Below are 10,180 nucleotides of genomic sequence, written 5' to 3' on the forward strand. Positions count from 1 at the left end.
GGTGGCCAAAGTACTGGAGTTTCAGCTTTAGCATCATTCCTTCCAAAGAAATCCCAGGGCTGATCTCCTTCAAAATGGACTGGTTGGATCTCCTTGCAGTCCAAGGGACTCTCAAGAGTCTTCTCCAACACCACAGTTCAAAACCATCAATTCTTCAGTGCTCAGCCTTCTTCACAGTCCAACTCTCATATCCATACATGACCACAGGAAAAACCATAGCCTTGACTAGATGGACTTTGTCGGCAAAGTAATGTTTCTGCTTTTCAATATGCTATCTAGGTTGGTCGTAACTTTCCTTCCATCCAAGGAGTAAGCGTCTTTTAATTTCATGGCTGCAGTCACCATCTGCAGTGATTTTGGAGCCCCCCAAAATAAAGTCTGACACTGTTTCCACTGTTTCCCCGTCTATTTCCCATGAAGTGATGGGACCAGATGCCATGATCTTCGTTTTCTGAATGTTGAGTTTTAAGCCCACTTTTTCACTCTCCACTTTCATTTTCATCAAGAGGCTTTTTAGTTCCTCTTCACTTTCTGCCATAAGGGTGGTGTCATCTGCATATTTGAGGTTATTGATATTTCTCCTGGCAATCTTGATTCCAGCTTGTGTTTCTTCCAGTCCAGCATTTCTCATGATGTACTCTGCATATAAGTTAAATAAGCAGGGTAACAATATACAGCCTTGACGTCCTCCTTTTCCTATTTGAAACCAGTCTGTTGTTGCATGTCCAGTTCTAACTCTTGTTTCCTGACCTCCATACAGATTTCTCAAGAGGCAGGTCAGGTGGTCTGGTATTCCCATCTCTTTCAGAATTTTCCACAGTTTATTGTGATCCACACAGTCAATAAAGCAGAAATAGATGTTTTTTTGGGACTCTCTTGCCTTTTCCATGATCCAGCAGATGAATCAGCCATAGGTATACATATATCCCCTCCGTTTTGAAACTCCCTCCCACCTCCCTCCCCATCCCAGCCCTCTAGGTTGATACAGAGCCCCTGTTTGAGTTTCCTGAGCCATACAGCAAATCCCCATTGGCTATCTATTTTACATATGGTAATGTAAGTTTCCATATTACCTTTTCCATACATCTCACCCTCTCCTCCTCTCTCCCCATGTCCATAGGTCTATTCTCTATGTTTGTTTCTCCATTGTTGCCCTGTAAATAAATTCTTAATTACCATTTTTCTAGATTCTTTATATATGTGTTAGAATATGGTATTCATCTTTCTCTTTCTGACTCACTTCACTCTGTATAATAGGTTCTAGGTTCATCCATCTCGGGGAACTGACTCAAATGTGTTCCTTTTTATGGCTGAGTAATATTCCATATATATACCACTACTTCTTTATCCATTCATCTGTTGATAGACATCTAGGTTGTTTCCATGTCCTGGATGTTGTAATTAGTGCTGCAATGAACAATGGGATACATGTGTCTCTTTTAATTTTGGTTTCCTCAGGGTATATACCTAGGAGTGGGATTGCTGGGTCATATGGTGGTTTTATTCCTAGTTTTTTAAAGAATCTCCATACATCTTCCATAGTGGCTGTATCAATTTACATTCCCACCAAATGTGCAAGAGTGTTCCCTTTTCTCCACACCCTTTTCAGCATTTATTGTTTGTAGACTTTTTGATGATGGCCATTCTGACAGGCATGAGGTGATATCTCATTGTGGTTTTGATTTGCATTTCTCTAATAATGAGCCATGTTGAGCATCTCTTCATGTGTTGAGAGCCATCTGTATGTCTTCTATGTAGAAATGTCTGTTTAGGTCTTTTTCCCCAGTGGCACCCCACTCCAGTACTCTTGCCTGGAAAATCCCATGGATGGAGGAGCCTGGTGGGTTGCAGTCCATGGGGTCGTTAGGAGTTGGATATGACCGAGCAACTTGACTTTCACTTTTCACTTTCATGCATTGGAGAAGGAAATGGCAACCCACTCCAGTGTTCTTGCCTGGAGAATCCCAGGGACGGGGGAACCTGGTGGGCTGCCATCTATGGGGTCACACAGAGTCAGACACGACTGAAGTGACTTAGCAGCAGCAGCCACTTTTTGATTGGGTTGTTTGTTCTTCTGGTATTGAGTTGTGTGAGTTGCTTGTATATTTTGGAAATTAATCATTTGTCAGTTGTTTCATTTGCTATTATTTTCTCCCATTCTGAGGGTTTTCACCTTGCTTATAGTTTCCTTTGCTGTGCAACAGCTTTTAAGTTTAATCAGGTCCCACTTGTTTACTTTTGTTTTTATTTCTGTTACTCTAGGAGGTGGGTTATAGAGGATCTTGCTTTGATTTATGTCATCGAGTGTTCTGCCTGTGTTTTCCTCTAAGAGTTTTATAGTTTCTGTTCTTACATTTAGGTCTTTAATCCATTTTGGGTTTATCTTTGTGTATGGTGTTAGAAAGTGTTCTAATTTCATTATTTTACATGTGTGTAAAGTGTAGTTGTTCAGTGGTGTTCGACTCTTTGCTACCCCACAGACTGTAGCCTACCAGGCTCCTCTGTCTATGGGATTTTCCAGGCAATAGTACTGGAATGGATTGCCCAGTTTTCCCAGCACCATTTATTGAAGATGCTATTTTTGCCTCATTGTATATTCTTGCCTCCTTTGTCAAAAATAAGGTACCCATAGGTGCATAGATTTACTTCTGGGCTGTCTATCTTGTTCCATTGGTCTATATTTCTGTTTTTGTGCCAGTAATATACTGTCTTGATGACTGTAGCTTTGTAGTATAACCTGAAGTCAGGAAGTCTGATTCCTCCATCTCCATTCTTTCTCAAGACTCCTTTGGCTATTTGGGGTCTTTTTTGTTTCCATATGAATTGTGAAATTTTTTGTTTTAGTTCTGTGAAAAATGCCATTGGTAATTTGATAGGGATTGCATTAAATCTGTAGATTGCATTTGGTAGTATAGTCATTTTCACAATATTGATTCTTCCTACCCAGGAACATGGAATATCTCTCCATCTGCTTATGTCATCTTGATGTCTTTCATTAGTGTCTTATAATTTTTTGTGTACAGTTCTTTTCTCTCCTTAGGTAAGTTTATTCCTAGATATTTAATTCTTTTTGTTGCAATGGTGAATGGAATTGATTCCTTAATTGGTCTTTCTGATTTTTTAATTGTTAGTATATAGAAATGCAAGTGATTTCTGTGTATTGATTGTATATCCTGCAACTTTGCTAAATTCACTGATTAGTAATTTTCTGATACTGTCTTTAGGATTTTCTATGTACAGTATCATGTCATGTGCAAACAGTGAGAGCTTTACTTCTTCTTTTCTGATCTGGGTTCCTTTTATTTCATTTTCTTCTCTGATTCCTGTTGCTAGGACTTCCAGAACTACGTTGAATAATAGTGCCAAAAGTGGACACCCTTGTCTTGTTCTTGATCTTATGGCAAATGCTTTCAGTTTTTCATGATTGAGAATAATGTTTGCTGTAAGCTTATCATATATGGCCTTTACTATGTTGAGGTAGGTTCCTTCTATACCCATTTCTTGAAGGGTTTTAATCATAAATAAGTGCTGAATTTTGTCAAAGGCTTTTTCTGCATTTATTGAGATGATCATATGGTTTTATCTTTCAATTTGTTAATATAGTGTATCACATTGATTGATTCCCATATATCGAAGAATTCTTGCATCCCTGGAATAAACCAAATTTGATTATATTGTATGAGCTTTTTGATGTGTTGCTGAATTCTGTTTGCTAAAATTTTGTTGAGGATTTTTGCATCTATGTTCATCAGTGATATCGGCCTGTCATTTTGTTTTTTGGTGTTGTCTTTGTCTGCTTTTGGTATCAGGGTGATGGTGGCCTCATAGAATGAATTTGGAAGTGTTCCTTACTCTGCAATTTTTTAAAAGAGTTTTATAAGGATAGGCATTAGCTCTTCTTTAAATGTTTGCTAGAATTCTCCTGTGAAGGCATCTGGTCCTGGGCTTTTGTTTTTTGAGAGATTTTTGATCACAGTTTCAATTTCAGTGTTTTTAATTGGGTTGTTTACCTGGTGGCTCAGAGGTTAAAGCATCTGCCTGGAATGCAGGAGACCCGGGTTCGATCCCTGGGTCGGAAAGATCCCCTGGAGAAGGAAATGGCAACCTACTCCAGTACTCCTGCCTGGAGAATCCCATGGAGGGAGGAGCCTGGTAGGCTACAGTCCATGGGGTCGCAAAGAGTCGGACAGGACTGAGCGACTTCACTTTCACTTTATAATTTCTATTTCTACCTGGTTCAGTCTTGGAAGATGGAACTTTTCTAAGAATCTGTCCATTTCTTCCAGATTATCTATTTTATTTCCATATAGTTGTTCATAATAGTCTTTTATAATCCTGTGTATTTCTGTGCTGTCTGTTGTAACCTCTCCTTTTTCATTTCTAATTTTGTTGATTTGATTCTTCTCTCTTTTTCTCTTGATGAGTCTGGCTAAGGGTGTGTCAATTTTGTTTATCTTCTCAAAGAACCAGGTTTTAGTTTTATTCTTTACTATTGTTTCTTTCATTCTTTTTCACTTATCTCTGCTTGGATCTTTATGATTTCTTTCCTTCCACTAATTTTGGATTTTTTTTCCTTCTTCTTTTTTCTGTTGCTTTAGGTGTAAAGTTAGGTTGTCTATTCGATGTTTTCTTGTTTTTTGAGGTAAGATTGTATTGCTATAAACTTCCTTCTTAGAACTACTTTTGCTGCATCCCATAGGTTTTGAGTTGTCATGGTCTCATTGTCATTTTTTTCTATAAAATTTTTTTTATTTCCCTTTTGATTTCTACAGCAACCTGTTGGTTATTTAGAAACATGTTGTTTAATATCCATGTGTTTGTGTTTCTTACAGTTTTTTTTTTCTTGTAATTGATATCTAGTCTCATAGCGTTGTGGTCGTGAATATGCTTGATACAATTTCAATTTTCTTAAATTTACTGAGGTTTGATTTGTGACTCAAGATGTGGTCTATCCTGGAGAACGTTTCATGTGCACTTGAAAGGAAGGTGAATTCTTCTGCATTTGGAATGTCCTGAAGATATCAATGAGATCCATCTCATCTAATATGTCATTTAAGGCTTGTGTTTCCTTATTAATTTTCTGTTTTGATGATCTGTCCTTTGGTGTCAGTGGAGTGTTATAGTCTCCTACTTTATTTTGTTACTGTCAGTTTCTCCATTTATGTCTGTTTGTGTTTGCCTTAGGTATTGAGGTGTTCCTATGTTGGGTGCATAAATATTTATAATAGTTATGTCTTTCTCTTGGATTGATCCCTTGATACATCTGTTGTCTCCTTCCTTATCTCTTGTAATATTCTTTATTTTAAGGTCTGCTTTATCTGATTTGAGGATTGCTACTCCAGCTTTCTTTTGCTTCCCATTTGCATGGAATATATTTTTCCATCCTCTCACTTTCAGTCTATATGTGTCTTTAGGTCTGAAGTTTGTTTCTTGTAGACAGCATATATTTGGATCTTGTTTTTGTATCCGTTCAGCCAGTCTGTGTCTTTTGGTTGGAGCATTTAATCCATTTACATTTAAAGTAATTAGTGATATATATGTTCCTATTGCCATTTTCTAATTGTTTGGGGTTGATTTTGTAGATTTTTTTTCTTCTGTTGTATTTCTTGACTATATAAGTCTGTTTAACATTTGTTATAAAGCTGGTTTGGCGGTACTGAATTCTCTTAACTTTTGCTTGTCTGTATTTTTCCATTAATTTTGAATGAGATCCTTGCTGGGTACAATAATCTTGGTTGTAGATTATTCCCTTTCAGTACTTTAAATATGTCCTACCATTCCCTTCTGGCCTGCAGAGTTTCTGCTGAAATATCAGCTGTTAAGAATATGGGGTATCCCTTGTATATTACTTGCTCCTTCTCCATTTTAATATTCTTTCTTTGTGTTTAGTCTTTGTTAATTTGATATTATTTAAAAATTCTTTCTTTGTGTTTAGTCTTTTAATATTCTATTTTTGTGTTTAGTCTTTATTAGTTTGATTAATATGTGTCTTGGTGTGTTTCTCCTTGGGTTTATCCTGTATGGGACTTTTTGTGCCTCTTGGACTTGATTGGCTATTTCCTTTTCCACGTGGGGAAATTTTAAACTATAATCTCTTCAAAAATTTTCTCATACCCTTTCTTTTTCTCTTCTTCTTCTGACCCCTATAATTTTGATGTTGGTGCATTTGATATGGTCCCAGAAGTCTCTGAGACTGTCCTCAGCTCTCTTCATTCTTTTTACTTTATTCTGCTCTTCAGAAGTTATTTCCACCCTTTATCTTCCAGCTCACTGATTCATTCTTTTGCTTCAGATATTCTGCTATTGATTCCTTCTAGAGTATGTTTTGTTGTAATTGTGTTGTTTGTCTCTGTATGTTTATTCTTTAATTCTCCTAGGTCTTTGTTAATTGATTCTTGTAATTTCTCCATTTTGTTTTCAATGTTTTTGATCATATTTGCTATCATTATTCTGAATTTTGTTTCCAGTAGTTTGCCTATTTCCTCTTCATTTATTTGGACCTCTGTGTTTCTAGTTTGTTCCTTCATTTGTGCAGTATTTCTCTACCTTGTCTTTTTTTTTTTTTTTTACGTTATTGTGTTTGAGGTCTCCTTTCCTCAGTCTTCAAGGAAAGTTGAATTCTTTCTTCCTTTTGGTTTCTGCCCTCCTAAGCTTGGTTCAGTGGTTTGTGTGAGCTTTGTATAGGGTGAGATTTGTGCTGAGTTTTTGCTTGTTTGCTTGTTTTCCCTCTGATGGGCAAGGCTGAGTGAGGTGGTACTCCTGTCTGCTGATGATTGGGTTTGCATTTTTGTCTTGTTTGTTGTTTAGATGAGGTGTCCTGCACAGGGTGCTAAGGGTGGTTGGGTGATGCCAGGTCTTGATTCAAGTGGTTACCTTTGTGTGAGTTCTCACTATTTGATACTCCCTAAGATTAGTTCTCTGGTAGGCTAGGTTCTTGGAGTCAGTGTTCCCACTCCAAAGGCTCAGGGTTTGATCTCTGCAGACTGAGGTGGGCAACAGACTCCTCCACATTGCAGTGACCACAGCGGCCTTGGAGCAATTTCCCTGCTCTTGCACTGTCCCTCTCCCGGCCCCAGCTTCTCCCTCCTACTGCTTGGGGGCTTGGGCAGTCAGCGGCCAGGTAGGCGCACAGGGAGCCAAGGGAGTTTCACCTGTAGATGGCTTGTCTCTTTGAGGCTACAGGTTGGGAGGGGCAGAAAAGAGTTTTTTGTCCCCACAGTTCTAAACCTTGATTTGCATGATTATTATATACATAAATATGTATGGAAAATCAATTTACTTAAAAATTTCACTTTTTGTTATGAGACATACCTCAATAAATACATTTAAAAATATTTAAACCAGGAGTTCCCTGGTGGTCCAGTGGTTAGGACTCTGTGTTTTCATTGCTGAAGGCCTGAGTTCAATTCCTGGTTGAGGAACTAAGACCCACCAGCCCGTGTGGCATTGCAAAGAAAAATTAAGCCATGTGAGTAATTCATCTTAACACTCACCAGGGAAAAAACATGAATTTGTGGTAGAGAATGTGATGCTGTAGAAATAATGACACTCTGTAAGCTATCTTATTGTTCAATTTAGAATTGCCATTTCTATTCCTTCTGAAGCACCCTATAATCACTAAATAAAGATCTAAAATAAAAACTTAAAAGACTAAATGTAGTTGCATTTGTAGCTTATGGTTAGAAATATTCAGTAATGGCATGAAATATGGAATGTACTTCTGGTAAAAAAGTAATAGGAAGGTAATGACGCTATCTTCCTTTGTATATGGCTCTCAGGCATAGGCAACACTTTGTTGTAGTTTCATCCTTATTTCAAAGAGAATGCTGAGGGGTTCGGGCTCCAGGCGCCCAAGGGACGCAGCAGTGGCGGCCTTCAGGTTAGGAGACTGGCTTTCCGGCCACTTCGGCGCGGAGCACGGCGCCTTCCTCTTCTGGCGCCTTGGCCGAGCGGAGTCGTGCTGCCGGGTGGAGTCGGCGGCCCAGCGAACCCGAACGAGCAGTTGATGATCACGTTGCTATGAGTCTGCTACACTGTGAAAACAGCTGTGCATCCAGCCAGTCCGAGAGCGACTGTTGCGCCGCCATGGCTGCCAGCTCCTGTGGGACTGCAGCAAAAGACGACAGTGTGAGTGGGACGGCCAGCACGGTGACTCTCTCCAGCTCTTTCATGGAGGAGATCCAGGGGTACGACGTGGAATTTGACCCACCCCTGGAAAGCAAATACGAGTGCCCCATTTGCTTGATGGCTTTGCGGGAAGCGGTGCAGACACCTTGCGGCCACAGGTTCTGCAAAGCCTGCATCATCAAATCAATAAGGGATGCAGGTCACAAATGTCCAGTTGACAATGAAATACTGCTGGAAAACCAACTATTTCCTGACAATTTTGCAAAATGAGAGATTCTTTCGCTGATGGTGAAATGTCCAAATGAAGGTTGTTTGCACAAGATGGAACTGAGGCATCTTGAGGAGCATCAAGCACACTGTGAGTTTGCTCTTATGAGTTGTCTGCAATGCCAGCGTCCCTTCCAGAAATGCCATCTTAATATTCATATTCTCAAGGAGTGTCCAAGGAGACAGGTTCCTTGTGAAAACTGTGCTGTATCAATGGCATTTGAAGATAAAGAGATTCATGAGCAGAACTGTCCTTTGGCAAATGTCATCTGTGAATACTGCAATACCATGCTCATCAGAGAACAGATGCCCAATCACTATGATCTAGACTGCCCTACAGCCCCAGTCCCATGCACGTTCAGTGCTTTTGGTTGCCATGAAAAGATGCAGAGGAATCACTTGGCACGCCACCTGCAAGAGAATACCCAGTCGCATATGAGAATGAAGGCCCAGGCTGTTCAGACTTTAAGCCTCGCGGTAGCTCCTGCGCCTCAGTGTACCATGCCTCTGTATGACTCTGTGCCTCCCACCCGGCCTTCCTCTGGGCGTCACTCAGAAGTCCACAATTTCCAAGAAACCATTCAACAGTTAGAGGGTCGCCTTGTAAGACAAGACCATCAAATCCGGGAACTGACTGCAAAAATGGAAACCCAGAGCATGTATGTAAATGAGCTCAAGCGAACTATTCGAACCCTTGAGGACAAAGTTGCTGAAACAGAAGCACAGCAGTGCAATGGGATTTACATCTGGAAGATTAGCAACTTTGGGATGCACTTGAAATCGCAAGAAGAGGAGAAGCCTGTTGTCATTCACAGCCCCGGGTTCTACACAGGCAAACCCGGCTACAAACTGTGCATGCGGCTGCACCTGCAGCTGCCGAGCGTGCAGCGCTGCGCCAACTACATATCGCTCTTTGTCCACACGATGCAAGGGGAGTACGACAGCCACCTGCCGTGGCCCTTCCAGGGGACAATACGCCTTACCATCCTTGACCAGTCTGAAGCAACTGTGAGGCAAAACCACGAAGAAATAATGGACGCCAAACCAGAGCTCCTGGCCTTTCAGAGACCCACCATCCCCCGGAACCCCAAGGGTTTTGGCTACGTGACTTTAATGCATCTGGAAGCCCTCAGACAAAGAACCTTCATCAAGGATGACACGTTATTAGTACGCTGTGAGGTCTCCACCCGCTTCGACATGGGCAGTCTTCGGAGGGAGGGTTTTCAGCCACGGAGTACTGACTCAGGGATATAGCATCCCCTGATTTGTTCAAGAAACAACAGAAAAAACATCTGCAGCAAACTTACCCTGTTCTCAATAATAATGTACAAACAAACAAAAAACAATGGGAAAGATATAATACTCACCAATGAATTTTATTTGACTTCCTATAGATTTCAGGGGATTTGAGCCATAATCCTTGGAAAGCTTAAGTTCTCATTCACCCTGGTTTTTCCTCCAGAGTGTTATTAAGGATATTCAGGGACTAGTTTAAACCCTAAATATAACCTTACTTATTAAATACTACTGTGTTGTCTGTCACATAATTCTCCTTAAAGTTGTTTCATTTTACCTTGCTTATTATTTCCTTTAGGCTACAAAGTAGCATTTCTCCAGAGTTAGAACTCTGAGAACCATGTGAAAACCAGCTGCTAGGTGTTAGGCTACAAGTCCCTTTTTGTCTTTTCCAGGCAGAGTGAATTCCACAGCCCTTCCGTGATTCTTTGTTCCCTAGTGCTCTAGAACAAGGGGACACACACACACATAATCACCAACAGAGAAAGTT

The 10,180-nt window shown here is 40.2% G+C and overlaps 1 pseudogene; it reads left to right on the forward strand.

The window, feature by feature from the left end:
• Window positions 1-7,904: 7,904 nt before the first annotated feature.
• LOC113901087 lies at window positions 7,905-9,936 on the forward strand (annotated as a pseudogene).
• Window positions 9,937-10,180: the final 244 nt, after the last annotated feature.

The sequence above is a fragment of the Bos indicus x Bos taurus genome, chromosome 11 (genome assembly GCF_003369695.1).
Source record: "Bos indicus x Bos taurus breed Angus x Brahman F1 hybrid chromosome 11, Bos_hybrid_MaternalHap_v2.0, whole genome shotgun sequence".
In the NCBI taxonomy this organism is placed as follows: Eukaryota; Metazoa; Chordata; class Mammalia; order Artiodactyla; family Bovidae; genus Bos; species Bos indicus x Bos taurus.